Raw genomic sequence first — 22,771 nt, 5'->3', positions numbered from 1 at the left:
GGACACCCCAGCCCGTGAACAAAAGCCATGCTTACCAAAGGATTTTTTCTTTATTTTCATAATTTAGCTGAATCAACACAAAATTGAATACTGTAAAACAAGGAAAAAACGCTGTAACATCTTAAACCTCCAGTGTCTGCCTCCGAAGGGGTCTACACTTGCCGTGGGAAGACACAGGCTCAGGGAGGCGGCAGAGACCCTCCCATGGCCACTGCCCCGTCTGCGCTGGGAGCCCAGCGCCCGCCATCTCTCTCCCTCCAGACACTCGGGCCTCTGAATGTGTGGTGACTGGAAAGGTAAATTAAATACTCGTGGACATCGAAATGGGTCTTAAATAAATGGGTCTTCTCTCCTATCTTTAGTCTATGGGTTGCTGGGACAGCTTCTATATATTTATTATTATTTTTTTTTTTTTACTTTTTCTTTCTTTTTTTTTTAGTAGCATAGAACTAGCATAGTGCGCCTGTTAATTGGACCATCAGGTAGTGTAGTTCTGCACAAACTCAGGAGAATGAAGGACCCCACAGGACCACGGCCCAGTCCAGGGACGGAGACGCAGAACTGCCCCTTGCTCGTCGGGCCCGGCGACCCCGTGCTCCAGGGAGGGTGCGGGAAGGTCAGGCGCCTGCCATTCTCTGCAGGGCGGCCCGCCCCAGCGACTCGGCCGGTAGACGTGAAGACAGAGAGGGAGCGGGACATCGACCAGCAGAGGAGGTCGGCGGCAGCGGCCTCAGAATCTGCCCGTGGGGGAGGGTCAGGAAAAGGGACACCAAATCCGTCGGAAGAGGTGTGACCGGCAAATCGCGTGCTTGGCCTTCACCGAGCTGGGCCCAAGGCGGGTGAGGACGGCCAGCTCCCCATGGGCACCCGCCGCGGCTCCCGGGACGTCAGGCGCGTCCTCGGCGGCTGTCCCCGGAGTCCTGCCTGTCCGCGCCGGCTCCCCCCGTGCCCACCCTGGAGCCCTTCAGAGACATCAGTGCTCTGCCCGCCGCGCGGGCCGGCCGGGGGCTACCACATTAATTGTTAAATAGGATTTTCTACAAATATACAACATATAAAAACTGTTAAATATATAACTTTAGGCTTTGCAAAATACATTTAATGATCTCTTTCAAACAAGTGTTACTTTAGGTTTCTTTAATTTGCTTTCTGGAGCTAAATGGTGTGTCGAGCAGACAGCAGTCACGGGAGACCCAACATGCTCTTGGCGAATACTGGATTATCCCACTATCAGAAATGAGCTGTAGAGAGGCATGTTTAACTGGTTAAAACAGAAAGTGTTTTAGTCGGTCAAGTCCATTTAAGTACAGAGGAGTAGGGTGAGTGCGGTGGTCTGGGTTCCCGGCGAGCGGCGCTGGCCCGCGGGGTCCGTGTGGGGGCATCGCCGGCCGGGCCCCGCAGGGCTGCCGTGGCGTCCTCTGCAGGCTCGGCCCCTCTCAGCGTGCCCTGTGCTGGGGCCGCCCTCCGCGTCCCGCCGGGGCGGCCGGCATGTCTCTGCCCCCGCGTCCCCCCGTCGAACCCAGGGACTCTGACGGTGAGGGCGAGTCCAAGTTAAAATAGATTTTGCTCTTTGGTCTATCGGGTATACTGAAAGGGTACGAAAATAAAAGTGATTCGCACAGTCTGGGGGGCGAGGAGAGGCCTCTTCTGAGCCCAAGGGCCCGTCGTCCCCCGGGCCCGGCGCTGTCCTCCTCTCCCAGGCTGGCTGGGCGGCCGCCCCCTGCGGCCGCCACCTCGTCCTCCTCGGAGAGCACAGCCCAGGCCGCGGCCAGGGAGGGCGGGCGAGGCCAGGCTGCCACGGACGCCCGGCGTGGCCCCCGCTGTGTGGCCCAGGCCAGACTCCTCACTGCGGCAGACACGCTCAGCTCAGGACGCCGAGGAAGCGGGCCGTACTTGATGGGCGGGCTACAGAAAGACGGAGGGTGGGCAGATGGCGGACAACACGTGGAGTCCGCGGTGGACAGAGGACCGTGGCTGAGGTGTGGCCACTCCTGGGGCCCCTCTGGGGCTGCGTTTGTCAGGAGACCTGAAGGACAGAGAGAAGAGAGCGTCAGCCCCGTAGGCACCAAGGGTCCCCACTGGGAACGGACAGGCCCAGGACATGCCCACCTGTCTGGCCTCGTGCACGGGGCACGGCGCATCCCAGAGGCCGGTCCTCATCCCTCCCCGACTCAGGCCGGCACACCTGCTCGAGGACATGACACTAGACTCAGGCTACACCTGCCACACGGAGCGGCTCCTGGAAATACCGGCCTTCCTCTGTGTGCATGGTGGGGACCTGGCCCCCCTGGCCTGGGCACGACCGGAGGGCTCACGCCCCGAGCACTGCTGGCTCAGGGCACCAGCTACGTATCCTTGGCCCTGTGCCATGTACACAGCAGGTGTTGCATAATTGCACGGTTCAAGTGATAGGAATGCATGTGTCACACACCCGTGGAGACACCGGGAGGTCACAGAGGTGAGGTGGCATGCAGGTCCCCGGCTGACGAGGTCCCTGCATCCCCGAGTCCCAGGAAGTCCTGCCATGTGGGCTCCCTGGCTCGAGGCTGCCTCTGTCCTGCACCTGTCGCGTGGCCCTCCTTTTCATCCCAAACCTCGCCCTGGTCTCTCTTATAAGGACGCTTGTCACGGGATTTAGAGCCCAGCCAGGTCCAGAACAACCCCATCTCAAGACCCTTAACTTAATCACATCTGCAAAGACCCTATTTCCAAATAAGGCTGCATGGACGGGTTCCAAGTGGCCACACCACTCTGGGGGCTACCGTGCAACCCAGTCCAGCCCATCTGACCAGCTGCCCCAACTCAGCCCACGGATCCTGACCCTGAATCTGGTCCACACCCTCCACCTCCAGTCGCCCCGATCTTAGCAGAGGCCCCACGGTGTGCTCTGTGCCCAGCCCAGGAAGGTGAGGCGGTGGAGCCCTCACCTGGCCTGGACACTGCACGCCCCTGGTCCCGGGCCCTCCCTGTGCTTCCTGGAGCGCGTGGGGGCCGTGCCCCCCACCCATGCAGCCAGGTTGGGGAAGGCGACCGCAGGCCCTCCAGCACACACACGCAGGAGTCCCCATGGGGTTAACCGAGGAAGGACGCACCAACTCTACTTTTCTCTATTTCTAGAATTGTACAAATCGTACTCGCAGGTGACAGGAAAGAGCGAAGAACAGAAAACAAAAACAAAATCCACCTACGTTTCCATTTCCAGAGAGAGGTAACTATTTTGAAAATTCCAGCCTATTTCCTTGCCCTCTTCAGCAGTGCGAGCAGGCGGACAGGGCGGGTCCTGCACCAGTGGCCGCGCACACGTCCACGGGGTGGCCCACGTCCCGGCTCCACCCGGCTCCCGCCTTTGTGTGTCACACCAGACACACGAGGTCCTCTTTCTCATGCAGGGAGCACCGTGAACGTCCATCGGGTCTCCACCGCGGCTTTAAGCAATGCGGTCACTGCACGCATACTAGCAGCCTCTTAGAGCCACGGATTTTAGCATCTCCAGTCTTGTGCTCTGGACTCTCAGTGAGTCGCGGCCGCAACAGGGACTGTCAGTCCCGGCTTCCCGGGTGGGGCCGAGGCGACGCGCATGGGGGTGACCAGCGCCCCCAGCCTGCCGCGAGCCGCAGACAGGCCTGATCCTTTAGCCGTGTCTCTTCTCAGACCCTCCCCCTCTCGACTCACTCACAAGGTGCAAATTTCCACGTGGCCCACGTGGCAGGGGCTGCCCCAGCAGCTTCTGAGAAACACCAAGACTTCCGTGGGGCCAGAGGACTCACTCACGGTCCCCAGCAACACGGGCCCCTGGCTGGTTTCCACAGCCGTCACTCTCCTGGGACCCTGGGGGAAACGTGGCTTCTAGAGCCTCTGTTACGATGCATCATCTCCTCCTGCTTTGCTCACCGTGCCCACAGCCCTCCCCACAAGGCTGGGCGGGGGCCCCCACGGGACAGCGCTGCAGTGGGGAGGGTGCACTGGGTGACCCGGTGCACGGAGCCCGCCTCTCCAGGAGTGCAGGCCTTGCAGCCTGACTCGTGTCCCTTAATCTCCCCAAGGCCACTGCCTCACTCCCCACACCCCCGCGCCTGCTAGCGCCCAGACACCTGACCTCACCGGCACGTCATTCATTCCGTGGATTTCAATAGCAGCCCCGCCCCCCACCCTGGGAGCAGCGCCGGGGGACGCTCAGGGCCCTCGTGGAGTGCTTCCCAACTGGGAGGTCCCGGCGGCCGTGGGGAGACGCTGGGCCTCCCACGGGGAAGGGAGGCCTGTGTGTGCATGCTGTTCGGGACGCCTCCGTCAGGCCCCACGTCCACCAGCACACAGAGCCAGCTCCACGTCAGGGTCGCAGCTCCAGGGGGTCAGCTGCTCCCTGTGGACCAGGGAGCTGGGGTGCTGCAGGGCCCGGGGACACCCCCGTCCCCAGCCCCCACCTCCTCAAGGTAAGAGAGGAATCAGGTTTCCTTGCCATGGAGACCAGGAGCTGGTGACACTCCTCCTCGGGGGCCCGGGGTGGTCTGTTCTGGTGCCCCAGCCGAGCCTCCTGGAGCTTCACGAACCTGTTCCCCCCGGACATCTGAGCCCTGGTCCCAGGTCCAGATGGGAGTGGGGCGTCCACCGCAGCCCTGGGCCTGGGGTCTGCCCACCGTGTCCCTGGGGCCGGGCAGCGGGTGGGACAGGTTGTCCCAGGGGCAGGACCACCAGGACAACGGCAGGTGGACGCCTGGCCACCGGGGACGCTGGTGGAGCAGCGGGAACAGGGCCTGGAACCACAGATCTGGAGGGCAGACGGCGGTCTCAGGACCCAGGCCTCTGCAGGCCAGCTGCCCTCCCCAACGTGGGGACAGGATGACATGGCCATCATCGTCGGGGCGGGCACCTCCTCCCAGAAGCCCCTGCCACTCGCTGGCTCACTAACCATGGGTTTCAGATAACGCAGCCACTGGGCTCTAGCATTTCTAAGCACAGATATTTTAACTACCAAAACAGCTCTGAATAGTCCCGGAACCCCGGAAACCTGTAGCGAAACAACGGTGAGCCCTGGGCAGAGCGGCAAGCCCGAGGCCCTGTGCCAGGACATACCACGCCCGCCCGGCAGGTGCCGAAGCAGGGGCTGCTGGGGAAAGCGTCCCGGGAGGGTGAGAGCCTGGAGGGGCGGGCGGCAGGTCCTGCCCGAGGGCGAGGCCGCGTCTGACTTGCACCCAGCGGGCGTCCCCTCCTGGTCTTCCGCAGACATGTGGGCCCGTGAGGCTGGCCTGTCTCCTCTGTGAGACCGGACCCGGGCAGCAAGGGGTTTTCTCCTCTCCTGGCTGGCAGGCCGCGTTCAGGAGGATTCTGGGGCCCTTCACAGGCTTGGTGCAAAGGCTGGTGTGCGTGATTTACAACGCCGGCCTTGGTGCAGAAGGGCAGTCCAGGGGCTTGGGCCCAGGACCTGGGGTGCCATCCGCACCCCCCGGCCCCCTCCACCGGGAAGCCTGTGCAGCCCCACAGTCCCCACCCTGAGCAGTTCGCACACCAAAGCCTGTCCTGTGTCCCCTCACGTCTGTCTGTGCTGACTTCAGTGGACCAACCGGCTTCTCAGCAGGCGCGCCCAGCGCTGGCTCCCCACCCTGCCCCAGAGGACCGCGGCCCCCAGCTGATGCCGCCTCCCATCTTCCTCCACATGCCCGGGCCTCACGCTTCCTGCCGCTGGGCGGCCCGGGAGACAGACACCAAGCACAGTGGAGCTGAGGGGTCCCCAGGCTCCTGTCTGCTCGGGCCGGCTTCCCCACCAAAGGCCGACCTGGACTGGACAGAGGAGCCCTGAGCCCAGCCTGTCGGACAGACGCAGATGCAGGTCTGGCTTCCCTCCTTGGCGCCCACCTGGCCCCTTCCTCCTGCCTCGAGGCCCAGGGCAGGAGGACAGCGCAGAGAGGGTGTGCTGCAGGGGGCAGAGCCCGGGCCTGCTTCCCCGGCATCCGCCTGACCCCAGGAAAGGACGTGCAGCCTGATGCCCGCAGTGCTGGCCCAGCCCACAGGCCCTCCCTAGGCCTGGAGACGGGGACTTGCGCTTGCAGTCGGGGCTGCTGCGGCAGCATCCAGTGGGGCCTGGAGGCCGGATCCTCGTGGGCACTGGCAGAAGCCAGCCAGAGCCCTTCCGGCCCTGGGGAAGCCAGACGCGTCTGCAGCTCGGGAACCCTTGGTGGCGGCCCGTCTCAGGCCTGTGCCAGCTGCCACAGCTTCACGGAAACGACGGTGTGTGGGCCTCTGCCCGAGGAGGGACATTCCAGCCGGCTTCGCTGGCCTCTGGCTCCCTTCCTCGGGAACACCCGCTTCCGTCGCATCCTGACGTTGGCCGGTCCCCTGAGGGGACACCAGAGAAGCTCTCCTGCATCCTGGCAGGTGCCCCTCACCCAGGGACTGCACGGCTGGGCTCCCGCGACAAGAAACATGAGTCACACCCGCGCAATGGGCCCCCACCAGCTCAGGGACAAGCTCAGCCCGTGACCTCTGGCTTGGAGGGACTCTGAGGGCCATCTTGGGCTCGGGGACAGCTTGGGCGGAGGAGACAGTCCCCCGTGAATGTCCCTGCTTCTCAAGAGCATGCCCTCGCTGGGAGACCCCTCGCCACCAGCACACAGTCCCCGGGTCAGCAGGTGGGGTCCCTCTGGCCACGACCCCGTGTCCCTGGGGAAGGGTCCTGCGCGGGTGGTTCCTGAGCCCTGTCGGCCCCAGGAGGATTCTCACCGGCACCAGACACCGGCCTGCCTGCGGTGGTCCTGGGGGCACGCCGGGGGTCCCGTCCCAGGGGGTCGTTCCTTCCACCCCGGAAAGCGCGTGTTCTCCACGGTGGTGGGCGGGCTTCTCTCAGTCCTTGGATGCTACAAAGCATCATTTAAAAAGCAAAACGAAACTGTCCAGCCCCTGCGAGTGCAGCGAGCGCTATTCTCTCTTCCTCATTAAAAGCTCGTGTTTGCTGTGAGGTCGGGACAAGTGTTTTGTAGGAAGGAGCCCAGTGTTCTAGACTGAGAGTCCCGAACAAAGGGTCCTAATAAACAGCAGATACACGGGCACCGTGAGACAGGATGGCAGCCTGCTCTGACAGGCTCGGGACGACAATGGCCGTTGCCATGGGAAAGATAAAGACATAACCAGGGCAGAAGCTTCTGGAAAGGCTATGCATCATCTCACCCGTGTCCTGCCATCCGTGTGATTGTGTCTCTGGGACCGTTCCCTGAGGCAGCACAGCCAGTCCACGTGCAACGGAGCCTGGACCCCACGTCCTCCCCAAACCCGAGCTCACAAAGGTGGCTGGAATGGCCATGGTTTGCTGTTGGGTTAAAAAAAAACATCAAACAGCACGACGGGGCCTAGGGCAGCCCCTTCTGGTAACCCGGCAAGTACACGATCTCAGACAAGCCCCCACCCTGTACCCTCTCCCCTGACATCTGAGCAGGTGCGTTCGGGCCGGGTGGGGCATGCTCGAATCACCCCCTGCGTTTGCTCACTGCGTCCACCCCCTGTCCATCTGCTACCGCCGTGTGACTCACTGCCTCCCGGGCTCACGCTGCAGGGTGCTGGGGCGGGTCCCGGGGGACGCGAGGTCCCCGCCCCGGCCTCTCGTGGGGACGAGGCTCCAGCCTGGGGGGGGCCGGGCCAGGAGGCTGGGAGCAGGTGGCCTTTCCCGTGCCCTCAGGTGACAGGCTCAGAGATCCCTCCTGCTCTGGCCCTAGAATGAGGCCCGACCGTGCGGCCATCCCAGGGCCTTAGTGCCAGGTGAGGACTCACCTCAGGGTCCCAACGCTGCTCTGCCACATATGATCCGGGCGTCCTAGGTTACTTCACGGCTGCCTGCCTCAGTTTCCCCCTGAGTAAACACTTCCCCACCTCGTGGGTTCCCTACTTAGAGCCGGCACCATGCAAGCGTCTCTAACACTGAAACTAAGACAGGCGGTGGCTTCAGGGCCCCAGAGCAGGCGGTGAAGAGCCTGGGCTCTAGTGTGAAGGGGCCTCGGCTCGCCCCGGGCCGGGTGTGCACGCTGCTCTGGCCTTCTGCTCCGGAGTGGGGCGAGGGCAGCCGGGGCCGTTTCAAGGCTCGAAGGGGACGACCCCCCCCTGGAGCCAGGCTCTGCTGTCCGGGGCCACTTCCTCAGGACCCACTGTTCACAGAGGAGGCACCGGGGTCCTGCCCCCGGCCACGGACTGCCTGTTCCCGAGCACCCGCAGGGCCAGGCCGGGCGCCGTGGGGTCCTCATGGTGAAACAAGGGTGGTCGGGAAGCCGCAGGGTCCACTGCTCAGCCCATGGCAGAAAGGCAGCTGACAGAAGGACTCCTGACCAGGAATGGCCCGAACTGTCCCAAGAAGACGCTAACAGCCCGGCCAGTCTGCGTCTCCCAGGCCCATTCCTGGAACGGCCCCTGTGGCGGAGCGGGGCTCAGCGGCTCACACCCTGGCCTCCGAGGGGCAGACCCTGTGGGCTTTTCCAGGTTCAGGTCCTGCTCGTGACTCAGGCTCCCGTCCCCCGATGACCACCCCTCCCTTTGTGAGAGCGGAGGCAGGGCCTGCCCACGGTGCTGGCAGGAGGAGGCGCCCCACCATTACGCTGGGGTCGGCGGGCCCGGGGCAGGTGGGCCGGGATTCATGCCATGCCAGGCTCCCCTCGACAGGGCTCCCTGCTTCCTGGAAGCCCCTAAGCCACCCAGGAAAGGCACCACCGTTGCCCCGAATTACCGATCGTTTGCTGAGATGGAGCACAGAGTTAATTCTAGGACCTGGGTCTTTCCCGCAAACGCCAGCACGCAAGTCCATCCACCGAAAATAGCAAACGTGTGTGCTTTGCTGGCTTGTGTCCCCCTGATCAGCATGGATGACCACACAGGCTGACTGAAAATCGCCAAGTCGAGCCCTCAGTGACCAGGGCTCCAGAACCACCGGGCCTGGGGTCCCAGCCCCAGAGAGGACACCACCCACCCTGCCTCGCGGGGCTGCAGTGAGAATTCCACGTAGGACGTTCGTGTGCGAAGCGCTTTGTGAACGCTCACACGTACAAGTTACCTTTGACAAAGAGAGTTACTTTGTCTACTGCCCCCCCGGAGGGTATGTACCCAAGACCTCGAGGGGGAGGAGGCCATGGGTGGGGGCAGGGGGCCAGACTTGGCTGAAATCCGGCCACCCTGGGCCTCCACCGTCTCTCTGCCATGGGATCTGACTTCCCTGGTCATCCTGCAGCCTGGAGAACCAGGGAGGGTCCCATGGACAGGCCTCGGTGGCCTCAGTGCCGAGTCCTGGTGGCTTGATTCTTCACCAGGCACAGGAGCCCCTGGGTTGGTAGGGTGAGGAGGGAGGGGCAACCCCCCGATAGAACAAGTGCCCCCCATAGAATAGGTGCCCCTCCCCCCGATATTACAGGTGCCCCTCCCCCCATAGAACAGGTGCCCCTCCCCCGATATTACAGGTGCCCCTCCCCCCATAGAACAGGTGTCCCTCCCCACCAGGCCCTGCCTAGAATCTCGTGGCGCCTCTGAGGAGCCGGAGGGTCGGGCCGGCCCTGGAGCCTCGAAGCCAGGCCAGGCCTCGCAGGGCAGGAGCTAAGCAGGTGCCCGGGGTGGGTCCTGAGCCCTCGGCAGGACGGGCCCTTTCTACTCGGTCACCAGGCAGAGGGGCCTTCCGTAAGGCACAGCCGACGCCAGGTGACAGGTGGGATGGAGAGGAGCGGGCCGCTGAGCGGCTGCCCCAGCAAGGTTCCCTGTAGCCCAAGACCCCCCCGCCCCACCCTCCCCAACGAGGATGAAGTCTGACTCCGCTACCCTCTGGACGTTCCCTCGCGGGGGTTCTCCCTCACCCCACATCTGGTCAGCGGGCTCCCCACAGACGAAGCTCGTGGGCCGAATCCTCAGCCTGGAAGGTCTAAGAGGCCCAACCCCGTGGAGGGAGGGACACGGCCCTTCCTGGAGGAGCCCCCAGCTGTGCAGACACGTCCCTTCACCATGCTGTGAGGCGGGAAGCTGGGCACCTCGACCCCATGAAAACACACTCCGGTGTGCGGAGCACAGAGCACCCGAGACCTCACTGTGGCTGGGCCGGCCACAAAGGCCAGAGGCAGAGCCCAGGCCAGGTGTGAGGACAGCACCCTGGAGACGCAGGTGTCCCCCGGATGCACCTGCGGACTGATGTTCTGGTCACGGCGGCTGTTCTAAGGGCGTCTGTCCCCTCCCCCATCTCTGTCGCTCGTCTGCCGCCGTCCAGCAGGTGACACTGGCCATTTGCTACACACCGCTGGGGACGGTGGCTCTGCTGTCTCCTGCTACCGTGGAAGCACTTAGTAGGCACAGAGAGAAGCACCTGACCCCCCAGAGCCCATAGCCCACAGGGTCAGGTGCGAGGCCCCTCCTCTGTGAAATGTCGCCCAAACCCATGCAGCCGGCCATGAGGGCACGAGACACGCACCAGGCCCGTCAGCTCGGGGGAACGTGTCCCAGGCTGAGGGCCGACGGCTGGTGCTGGCCGGGCCTTCCCTGAGCTGCATCTGCAGGCGCCACGCGGTGCCCCGGTGAGGGGGCGGCAGGGCCTGATGCACGGGGCAGCCCGGACGGGGCACCGAGCTCGCCAGGCTGGGGCCCCTGTCCCTGCGCTGCGGCCTCACAGTGCACCCCATTCTCCTAGTAAGCAGTACGCTCAACCCCCCCGGGGGCAGAGTGAGCAGCTGGGCACTGCTGTGTGTTGTCACCCCCAAAGCACAGGGACAGGCCCAAGGAGCCAGCCGGCAGCAGCCAGGTGACCCCAGGGCCCACGTCCCTATCTACAAGGCCTATAGGCCGGCCGGCCACCTCTCCCGGGGTCTGAGCAGATAGGCCGCAAGATGAGCTTCTCGCTGAGCGGGTTAGGATCCAGCGAGAGGTGGGAGGGCTGCCAACGAACGGCCTACACGGGGGAGGAACACACTGAATCTTAGAGTCAGCACGTTTGGGTGCTCATCAGACTCCCACTTGCAAAACAGACCAGGCAGTCCCAGGCCAGGCGCTGAGCCAGGTCCCCCGCATTGGCTGGGGGGGGCTGAAGGGCGGCGTGCATGCCAATCCCGGGGGTACCGGCACGAGAGGGGGGCACGGAGACAGGATGGAGACAGGGAGGACCGCGGGCAAGCACTCAGGGTGAGGGCCGAGCCACCACGAGCCCCTCCCCCCACATCTGTCTTAACATGTGTCCTTGTTGCTGCTACTGAGTCCTGCTCAGCCCCGCCCATGACCTCACTGCCTCCCTGCGCCCGCCCCTGCGCCCCTGCTGGGCACCGCCAGCCCTCTGCCTGAGGGAGCACTGACTGGCCTTCATCCTCCCTAAAGTCTCCTGTGTGTTTGCAGCAGCCCGGCTTGCCAGGCGGCTTTTCCTAAGGGCGTGTTGACAATTGCGGGACAGGCTTTGCAGCCTGGATTCCTGTCCTCTTTGTCTCCGCCCAAGGCAGCGCCCACTTTGGAGCTAGTCCCTCGCCTGCGCTAATCCAGGGCAGGTGCCCCTGCCGACCCCACCCTGGACCCCGGCCAACATCAGAGCCTCAGCCACCAGCCGCCAGCAGCACACCTGTGGCTCATGTCCAGCCCACGTTCTCGGGCAGGTGGGATCAAGGGGACGCGGAGATGACAGAGCGGGCAGGAGGTGCTCTTCACAGACGGCACCAGAAACGCTCGGGCCGACACCGTGCCATCCACAGTGGGGAGGGCAGGCCCCGCAAGCTCAGGATCAAACCCCTTCCCTGGTCTCCTTTCTGGGTCCACTTGCGGGGAGGACGACCACTCACGGTTGGGAGGTCACCTCTGCGAGACAGGGTCTGGGCCTCTGAGCTGGACCAGGCGGTGCCTGCACTGGGGTGAAGCCCCGCCAGGCCGCTGTCTGTCCGGAAGCCGGGGGACCAGGACTGGCCGTAAGGACATGCCCATCTTCCTGTCCGCTCGTGGCGGCTTCACCGTGATCCAGCTCGCACGCCACACAATCACACTTTCAGAGGGTGGAGGCCACGCCTTTGTGTGGCCAACACCACCCCCCGCCCGCGTGGAAGACTCGCCCCCAGGAGGAGCCCCTCCCCGTCAGCGGTCACTGCCACCCTCTGCCAGCCCCTTGGCAGACTTTCTGCCTCTGTGGATCTGCCTGTTGTAAACGTTTCCTGTGCATGAATCACACCGCACGTGGCCTTTTGTGTCCGGCTTCTTGCACTGTGTGCGATGCGTTCAGTGCTGGTCCACGCTGTGGCCTGTCCAAGGCCTGTCCTTCGGCCGAACGCTAGTCAGTGATCTGCTAGACCGCAGTTTGCTTACCATTCGTCGGCAGGTGGGCTCTGGGCCACCCCCACTTGCCGGCAGCTTTGCTTAATGCCGTGGTGATCCTGCGTGAATGAGTTCTTGCGCACACGTGGGCTTTCACATCTCGTGGCTGGACACCCAGGGTCCCACCGGGACAACAACGGCTGGTCATGCAGTGACCCCACGTTAACTTTGCAGTGACTGCCAGCCTGCCCCCCAGGGGGCCCAAGCATATATTTCTGCTTCTCTTGACGCCTACCCCGCAAATCCACATTCTTCCCCACAGCCTTCGTGAGGCCTCGAAATGAGACTGGAGGGAATTAAAGCAAACCACACAGGAGCACCTCCTTCGTGGGTCAGCCACCGCTCCCTGACCGCGAATCTCTCTTCCTACTTTCCCCGGCCATTCACGGGTGGGGTTTTAGGACCTCTCTACCTGTGGGCTATACTTATCTCCGTCCACCATGTGGTTCAGAACCAGCCATGCTGCTCAGGTTCCAAAGACTCCCAACCTTGCAACCTGCCTGTTTTTGAGAAGTTGGGTTTGGGAGATGGGAAGTGAATCAGGGCTGCCCCTGGGACACGGGGCCCTGCGTGGGCTCTCGGTCTGTGGCTGACGCAGTGCATGACTTGGTCCCTCCGTGGCTCAGTGTCCTCATCTGTAAGATGAGGATGAGAGCAGTCTGGGGCTCACGGGAGGCTGTCAGCATGAACAGGTGGATTTATGCACAATGCTTAGAACGGCATCTGAGCATGTGTATTTAGCGTCAGAGGGTCCGTGGTTACTCTGGATTTCCCAGACTGGACTTACAATGACACATCATCTCCCCAGCCTGAACCCAGATATTCCCTGCCCGTCCTCCAGCTAGTCCACAGCCTCAGGACACATATTCAGTCTGTAATCCCCCTGGAATTCAGGCTGGGATGTGGTGAGTGGTAAGGCTCCAACTTGAGTACCCCCAAACATGAAGCCTGTTTTCTCCCACCCGCCGTCAGGGACCCATTCCTTCCTCACCGTTCTGTGCTCGTTGCACCCCACAGTCCATCCCCCTGATGCTGGGGTTCCACTCAGGGCCACGTGGTCTGCTCCGTGGAGCAGAAAGTAACAGTAGCAAGACCAACATTTTCTCAGGTTTTAAGTGTGTCCTCGGGACTTGGACAAACTCTGTCCCTGTATCAAGGACAAGTTGGGTACCAGTGGGGGGCAGCCCGGGGCTCAACCACTCACAAGCTGCACACCCAGGTGCACACCGTGGACACTGGGGAGGCCTCTCTCCCAAAGCCTTCCCACACTGACGGGTCTACACGCCCAGCTAAAATGTACTATCTCTGGTAATGTTCCCAGAACCTCATCAGAGATCTGACTGAAACTGCATTTAATCTAAAAATTAAATCTGAAAGAATAGACAACTGCACAAGGTTGGGGCATGCACTGACTTTATCCAGGTATGTGAGAGCTTCCTGCTTATTTATTCAAATCTCTTTAATTTTCTCCTAGTAAGACTCTGCCATTATCTTTACACAGGTGATCAGCCTTTTCTTAACGAAAGTTAGAGTTATTCATACATTTCCTGCTGTGTTTAGCAGAGACCTTGCCTCCCTCTTATTTACTCAGGTTTATTTTACTTACATATTTTAATTAAACCATTACTCTTCTGAAACCTATTTGCCTAGAAGTGAGAACACAACTGACTTTTGTCGAGCCTCTCCTCCCCGGCCAGGTAGGCAAGTTTCTTCCTAAAGTCAGCCTGCGAGCTCACCTCTTCTCACCTAAGTGACACATTCACCAGCCCGCTAATTCTGCATCCTGGCAGGCAGGCTCGATGGGCTTCCATTAACGTAGTCTGGGGTCGGCAAACCCATGTTGCAAAGGTCCAGGGAGTGCATCCCTAAAGCCTCTGTAAGTGAAAGCAAGGCTGCGTTCCAATAAAACTTTATTTATAAAAATAGGTAGGGAGCCGGATTTGGCCAACAGGCCATAGTGTGCTGACCTCTGGTCTAGACCACAACTTGTTTGTGTCTGTGAAAACTTAAGGCTGAATACAAATAGAGAACCTTCTGTATTCATAATCTGTCCAACTTAATAAACTCCTTAATTAGTTTTCAAGGAACTTCAGCTGCTCCTGCAGAAATGTGGAAGCACCTGTTTACCTCATCTGTAAGTAATAAAGATTGCATTTTCTCCTATCAAATACTGATGTGATTGCATTTGCCAGGTCTTCCAAGAGGTCACCATGCAGATGGCTACAGGCCTGCACATACAGCTTGCCTTGGTCCTGATGTGAGAGGGCAGGGCGTCAGCTACAAGGGCGATGTTGGTGTTCATTTCAGAGGGACACTAGGTTCCAGGGGGCCCACCTTCTCCTCCAGGTTAACTTGGAGGTCTGCTGGTCCTGAGGACGTTGTCTGTTTGATGTTTTTCTTAGGAATAAATGTGGTGCCTGCCTCCTGCCCTTTTGCAGCATCTACTTAATTAGAGCACATTTTTATCTGATCATCCTTTGGGGTTGGTCATCCTTCTTGATTCTAAAATATTAAAAATATATTTTTCTTTCTCGTATAAATCTATTTTCGTGTTGTTTTAAAGGACCTCAGGATTCAGCGCACTGTCACTTCATGCAGGTTCAGGTGACGTGTCCCAATCACACCTGCACGTTCCAGGGAGCAGGGATCCCCCAGATGTATCCACAACCTCAAAGCAAAGCGGGGTACACGGGGGCCTCAAGGGCACTTTGCTGAACCAGTCCAGTGCCTGGCACAGTACCAGACCCATGCCACAGACTCAGAGTCTTCGTGGAACACAATGGCTCCGTGTGTGCTCTCCTACCCTTGGGGAGACTTCCGGCATCAGGGTTTCACCAGGCCCTAAAACGAACTGGGCAATTTTCCAGTATTTGGGGAAAGGACACCAACACATTAATGTTTTTAAGACCGTGCCTATTAAGCCATCTCCCTCTGTGATTTCTACTGGAGGATGTTAACATCTTTCTATTCCTTAGTTATGGTAATTTCTTCCCCAGAAAATCATATATGTAATGAAACCCTATAGATTTATTGATCAATACACTAGCCATGTATGCACTCTTGAATAATCTGAGACCCCAATACAGGCTGGTTTTCCCTCCTTCCTATCAGATTTATTTTCTAACAACAGAATTTGCACATGATAGAGGTCAGGGCACATATGGTTTTGCCAGATAAGCAGTGAATGATCACGTCCATGTCTTTCTTTTAAAAGTTCACTAACAGGGCTCTTGGGGGACTCAGTCTGTTGAGCATCCGACTCTTAATTTCAGCTCAGGTCATGATCTCAGGGTCATGGGACTGAGCCCCATGTCAGGCTCTGTGCTCAGTGCAGAGGCTGCTTGAGATTTTCTCTCTCTCCCTCTGCCCCTCCCCCCACCCTGCATGCACAGGAGCTCTCTCTCTCTCTCTTTCAAATAAAAAAATAAAATCTTTTTCAAAAAAGTTCACTAATATTCCTGTTTCATGTTTTGTCTCTTTCTCCTCTCCTTTTGTGGGTGGGTTTTCCATAGCTTAGGTTCTTTATTTTCATTTTTCCTGATTTAAAAATAAAGTTATTTAAAGACGTAAGTAGACCCAAGTCCATCTTTCACTGTGCCTGCAAAAACACCCTGTGTTATCCTCATAACATGCAGAATGCGATTCAACAATGAAGACGTGTGGACTTTATCATCAGGGACGTGCTGGCTCTGCTCTGATGGTGTTCCTGTTCTAACTCCTTCAATCTTGAGGCAGCCCTAGGAGGCGAGGAGCAGCGTTTCGCCCATTTTACAGATGTTGACACTGAGGCACAGAGAGCCAGGGGACAGGTGCTCCACCAGCAGACTGACTTCAGACCCTGCACACGGATGCACACTAGGCCTACTACACACCGTCTTTCACCTTTCGCCCCCCTATTTGACCAAAACATTGTGAGAAGGTACTGGGTTATTATTATTATTATTTTTGCTACATCTTAAATATAATGTAAGTGACTGGAAAGGAACATTGCCACATTTGTCTTCTATGCAAGTTCGATTCATGACTTGGATTACGGATTCTTCTGCACAGATTTCACAAATGATGGGGAATTAGAAGCAGCCTGTTTGTATGTTAAATTGTTCAATATGTAGTTGCAAATTCAGTCATGATACTTTCATTATTCAGAAGATCTGTGTCTTGGTTCTTTTAATTGTTGTTATTGGCGGTTTTCACTTGACCTTAATGCAGATTTAAGGGTTGTTTAAATTTTGAACTGAAGATTGTGTTCCTGATCATATTGTCAATTTGAAATTGGGCTTGCTTCATATAAACGTATGCTAATCTGTGCCCTAAGGTTTCTGTGATACTTTCGTTACTTTGAACTGTAATGTATCAATATGTGTCAATAATCATATATACTCGTATGATCTTACACGTATCAATATATGACCTATTGTTCCAATTTAATCATTTTACCTATTGATTTCCTTTTCCTCTCCTTGGCCTGGTATACTTTGCTTTATTATTTGCTTTAAAACTTTTATTTGTAGACATGCCCATAGAAAGCAATGTATATTTGACTATTTTAAAAGCCTGATTTAAATAGTCTCTGCCTTTTAGGAAGGGAGATTAACCCATTTACGTTTATTGTCACCACTGGCAGGGAAGTTCTGTCCTAAGAAGCATGCCCCATCCTGATTTCCGGTTATGCTCCTTTCATGGGTCATTTCTTCACACACATGCATAGCATTTCACCTGCTTTCTCTGCCATGGTTTCAAGAAATCGTGTTCTTATTCCCATTAGCAGTGGCCTTTCTGTTAATCAAATGCACTCTTAATGATTAAGCCATTTCTCTAATGACTTAAGTCATTATGGCTCCTTCTATTCCACATTAAGTGGCTCTTCTCCTACTCAGCAGCTGCTCCCCCACCTCAGCCTTTATTAATGTAGCCAGAGGTTACAAATCAGTTTACTATTACACAGAAATTGTTTTTCACAATAAACACAGAATATTACATTATACGCTGTGGATTTTGTGTTCAGTGTTCTAACCACAGTCACGGGAATGATATTTACATTTAGCTCCGTATCTTTGTTGGTATCAATAGTCACCATGATTCTTCTTACCTATGACCTTTTCCATCATCAGCCCCTGATTTTTATTTCTTTGATTGGCTTGACATTATCTTTCATTTTTTTCAGGAAAGCTTTGTGGGTGGTATACTTTCTAAATCCTTACAAATTTAAAACTCTGTTCTTTAGTCCCCTTGGTGTGAAAAACAACTAAAAGTAGGATTGAATCCATAAGTGAAAGCATTTTTCAGCCAAATCCCTGGCTGTGATCTTTCCTTTCCTTCTGGTTCAGAGGGCGGCTGGTCTGTGCCTTCGTAGCTTCTGCAGACTCCTGTCTTCTTGTCTGAATTTCATTTCCCCCATTTAACCTGGATTGTTACAGGGCAGCTTTCTTTCATTCTTTCAAATCAAACACACCCATGGGGTGTGTGGGTCGTGATGGTGTTGGTCTTGTTTTTAATTGGTTTTTCTTTTTTTTTCCAGTCCTAGTTTCATCCTAACCTGATTATCCCTCCCCTCCTGGTCATGGTGGTTTGGCCTCCAGAGCACCCGCTTTCTCAGATTAGGTATTTGCCCTCCGTCCTCCACACCTACTAACTTTTTTCTCTCTGACTCCATTTCTTTGCTTTCTCCTATGAACTGCCCCTTGGCTGAAGACTCGCCCACATCACTCCGTTGCTTTTCTGCAGGGACAGTTCCTTCGTTTGCAACTTCCAATACAGATCTCAATTGCACTCATATTTTGGGTATCTTAGTGTTTATCCCCCAGGTCACCCAGCAAACCTCGGATCCTTGCCTTTGCCCCAGCTTGTCCTTTCTCTGTGGCTCCTGGCTCCTGGGTCACAGAAGTCACAGCCCCTTGTAGCTCTCTGATATCAACAAACAGATGTTCTCCAGAAGTCTCCTCTGTGTATGTTAGAGGACTTTTCAGAGCTAACTCTGCCTTTAATCCTTTAGAAAGTATTCCTTTCCACGGTGTGCATTTTCCCACAGGCTCATGTTTGAACTTCTTTGGCTCTGATGTGTTTTTTTAATCCCCTTTAAACAGGCAGAGGCCTATCAGGGGCTGGAATGAGCCAACAGGCCCAGCAGTGAACAAGTCTTCATCCTTCGTGTCAGCTCCTGGCTGGCCTGGAAGGTCTAGATGTGCAGAGACCCTGAGTCTTCACGTGACCCCCAAAAGTCTACCAAGTGGAGGGTGTGGCTCCCAGGAGTATCTCATCCCCCTTGGGAGGTCAGGGCCTCTGCCTCAGTTGGACATTCTCTTGAGAAAGGAGAACCAAGTGGGTAACATAGGCCCCTGTGTGCCCCAATTGTCTGCTGCATCCTCCTGCCCACCTGAGGGGCTCTTCCTGCTAACTCTGCCCCTTCCCAGGAGCCTCACCTCCACCCACCACCTCCTCTCCTGCCTCGCTGCTGGGAGTCAAGTCTCTGCAGTGGGATGGGGAGAGCTCCTGCTCTTCAGACCCCAACCTCTGCCCGTTGCCTTCCCGGTCGGTGCAGCAGCGTCTGGGCCTCGAGGTCAAGCTCAGGCACAAGGAGGAAGTCTCAGCCTCCTTCTGCATCTTAGGAGGGCTTCGTCACTCCCGGGGCTCAGAGGGTGGGGCAGGGGTCTGCCAAGAAGGTGCCTCCCACCCACTTGTGATGTGCCCACGGGGATGTTACCAGACCTCAGCACGTGTCTCTTTTCTTTGAGTCATGATGTGATTGCCAGTGGTTCTCATTTCCAAAAATATTTGGAACTGGGAGCTGGGCAGGGGTGGTACCACTGGTGTGGGGGGTCTGCCACTGTACTAACCCAGAGAGCCAGGCCCCTTTACAGACTTGGCCGAAGGACCGGACTGGTCCTCTCTCCTCCTAGTGTCGGACCAGCTTGTTTCCGCATGGTGGGGATGGCTGTGGTTGTGGGAAGGAGGGACGCTACCTCCCAGACTCCCCCGGTCCTATGGAAGCTGAAGCCACATGGCCGTGACGACACAAAGTGACATGCAGCCAGAATTCAAACAAAACTGAAAGATGCAGCAACACAACCAGCACTCTGGGGCTTTCCCAGACGGGGGGCGGGGGGCTTCCCAGAAGGACCATGGGTACGGCTTCTTCTCGATGCAGCCTCTGGGGATATGAGCTCTCCAGAATGCTCTGGAAGGTGCCACACAAGGGAAACAGCAGTGCTTTTACCCTCACAGACTCCCCGGTCTTTCCTTTCCCACCACCCCAAGGACCTGTGAGGCCAGTTGGGGGAGGGCACTCTTACCTCTTCCACGGATAAGGAAACTGAGGCAGGGACACAATCCCATGCAGAAAGTGGAGATGGCGACCCTCGAGGGGGCTTGTCACGGTGCAGGGCGTGGCAGGTGCGCTCACGGCGCCTGGCAAGGCTGAGCTGTGTGCTCTGGCTGGTGGGGGGGGGGACAGGTGGGGCAACCGGTGCCAGAACCCAGCGATGGTGACGCAGGCATCAATACTACCCAGGACCTACGTCACCCACTACACCTCGGGTCTAACGGGGAGTTGACATTTATAGTAGTTTGGGTTGAGACACAGATCCTCCCATTTCATTTTTAAAGACTCATTTCTAATAAGTGACCATGCCAAATGCCATATTTCCTTCCCTGTGCCACGTGGAAACACCGCCGGGAAGGGGCCCCTGCTCCTGGGAGCTGCCGTCCAGTTGGAAGGGCTGGGCTGAGAGCGCCCACCAGACCCTGGCACATGGAGGACAGAGTGCGAAGACAGCAAGAGAGACAGGCTCGGCGTGACCCGAGCCCAGGGCGTGAGGGGCAGGCCGGGACATGGCGGGCATGCGGATGACCACCGGCCCGCCTCGTGTGGAATGCAGAACCGTGCCAGACGGGGAAGGAGATCTCACCCTGGTGGCTTCTGCGCCGTGCGCACTGACCGGCTTTCTGCTTACGTGATCCTACTTTTCACAGCACAGCTGATGGGGTTATGTTTACCTTCGTCCCTTACAAAGAAAAACAGCCCTGAGCAATGTCATCTGGAAGATCATAAGGACTTATTAAACCAAGAGGAAAAAACATGTTTTCAACCACTTTGCCAGTATTTCTGCCCAATGAGCTCATGAAACCTGGAATCAGAGAACAGAATTAACTCTAACAGCTCCGCTGAGAACTCGGGATCACTCTGAACTTCCTCTATCCTTCTCAAGTGCTCACTGTTGACAAGGTGACTGCCTCACGCTCGCGGGATCACAGGGACCCCCTTGACTTCAGCGCAAAGGAGCTCTTGGCAAAGGGACATGGCAGGGGAGGGCCATGGCGGGCATGGACAACCCACGGTGGGCACGGCGGGCTGGCGGAGACGGACAGCATGGTGGCGGAGCCCATCTGCTCGTTCTGGAACGCTGCCCTGTTCAGTGAGTTGTTCTCTGAAGGTTCCCCTACGGGGGTACATACTGTCCCAGCCTTCCCTTAGGACTGCTGAGATCTGGGGCCGTTTGACCTTTTCAGATTCCAGAGCACCCCCCCAATCAGGATGAGCTGGGGGATGCCCCCCCCAACACACTGGTGGCGGGCATTCTCTTCCGTTTATTCAGCACTTTTGACCTCACGTCTAAGAAAGGGCCATCTGTGCCCGTGCAAACGGCACCATGAGCTGCCCCTGCAGGGATTCTCGCGGGGTGCCCGTCAGCGGTCTGAGAGCCAGGGGCTGCGCATGCTTTATCCCTTCATCCCTCGCATCCACCATGGAGCCAGAAAGAATGGGGTGGGTGGCTGGGAACGGTGTTGGCGGAGGGCAGGGAGTAGCGATCAGGCGACCCAGCGGCCCGTGCAGGGCCAAGGGGACAGCAGGACTCAGCTTCCCAGGCCCCACGCGGGGGCCTGTCCCCGACCCTGACGTGGTGCTCTCTGCAGGCTGGTGTCTTATCTACGGCATCAGGAACACCCACCCCCAGGTGGGGGGCTCGCCCTAGGACCACAGGCTTCTCCACAGCGCACGTTCCCTCCCAATTCAATGATTTGCCATTTGTGTACTTAAAACTATTCAAGGAACCACGCCTTCAATGAAAATGGAGACTCACACAGCACCGTTAACCGTGAAAAGCTGCCGGCACGCAAAGCCTCCCATCATGAAACTGGCCAACAGTGCCCACGGAAATCATGTGGGCTTGCTCAAACCGATTTTTTGTTTCTGGGTTCGTTTCTGCCGAGAACATGAAGAATGTCACAGCTCACGATCCTCGCTGATGCCACGCCAGCCATATACGTTTTGTGTTTACGCACGGAATCTATTAAAACATCCAGCTATTACCTTGGTGATGAATAGCGGGGATTCAGAGAACACAAAAGTGATCGCAGACAGAGATCAGAGTAATGACTCGGTATTTTTCATTGTTCGTGCTGAAGAAAGAATTAGCTGGGTGTAGGCACTGAGCTACTTTGGGGTGAGTCCCCGCCATCCGCTCTGCCTCCCTGGACGTGAATCCTAGAAAACAGACAAAAGCCTTTCGTCCTTGGGAGGACGTCCTATTCACTGGGGGCTCCTTGGAGGGCAGGTGGGAGGGGCCACTTTGGGTTGGAGTCCACCCCAGTGTCCATCCTCCTCTGCTCTTCTCTGGGGCGGGTTTCCTCACGAGCCCTGCTGCCGCGCCTCATTCTGAGCTTGCTCGAATGCCTGTCTCCCTGGCACATCCGGTCCACGCTCTGTGCACCGTCTGGGCTCCAGTGGACCCGCCCATCAAGGGCATCCCATCAAGTTCCACATGACTGATGGACGGAACCATCCCATCAAGTTCCACATGACTGATGGACGGCACCGCTGGCCCCTCTGGCCCCTGATCCCCGCAGGTGGTAGGGGCGGCCCCAAGCCCCAGGCACGGTGCAGAGCTCTGCACCAGATCAGGAGGGACAAGGTCAGTCAAGGACCCTTCCCGGGAAAAGGAGGCAGACCCTAGGAGCAGGGGCTGGGGCTGAGTCTCCAGGGGCTCTGGTCTCCTCCTCAGGAGCCACTGTCTCTGCTCCCAGATGAAGCTCCACCTGGCATCAGCTGCAGGAACAGAGGGCCCCAGACAGACGTCCGAAAGCACGTCCTCATAGGCGCCTGCAGGGCGGGAGGGGCTCAGCCACAAGCCCCCACCACACGGATTCAAACAGAAAATCTCCAGCTGAAAATCCCGTTTGCCCACTAGAGGCAAATCCATGATCCCTCTCGTTCTCGTGCCAAGACGTGTAACAGCGTTCTCCAAGTGGTACGGACGCTCGCCAAGTCCCGCGGCTGGGACCCAGCGTCCACACAGGAGCTGCCCACACGGCAGCAGGTGGACTGGGGACGATCTGACCCGCGGCTGGGACCCAGCGTCCACGCAGGAGCTGCCCACACGGCAGCAGGTGGACTGGGGACGATCTGACCCGCGGCTGGGACCCAGCGTCCACGCAGGAGCTGCCCACACGGCAGCAGGTGGACTGGGGACGATCTGACCCGCGGCTGGGACCC

At 57.9% G+C, this 22,771-nt stretch overlaps 1 long non-coding RNA gene across 1 annotated transcript in view; it reads right to left on the bottom strand.

Moving 5' to 3' along the window:
* Positions 1–31: 31 nt before the first annotated feature.
* The window catches only part of LOC145721940 (uncharacterized), a 31,147-nt gene continuing 8,407 nt past the window's right edge, over positions 32–22,771 (bottom strand). The window contains exon 2 of the long non-coding RNA XR_014145973.1: positions 32–2,026. This is a non-coding gene — a long non-coding RNA (uncharacterized LOC145721940). The remainder of the gene's footprint in view (positions 2,027–22,771) is intronic.

The sequence above is a fragment of the Leptonychotes weddellii genome, chromosome 5, assembly GCF_054177405.1.
Source record: "Leptonychotes weddellii isolate Sample4059 chromosome 5, ASM5417740v2, whole genome shotgun sequence".
Classification (NCBI taxonomy): domain Eukaryota; kingdom Metazoa; phylum Chordata; class Mammalia; order Carnivora; family Phocidae; genus Leptonychotes; species Leptonychotes weddellii.
This window is presented reverse-complemented; position numbering and strand designations above follow the sequence as displayed.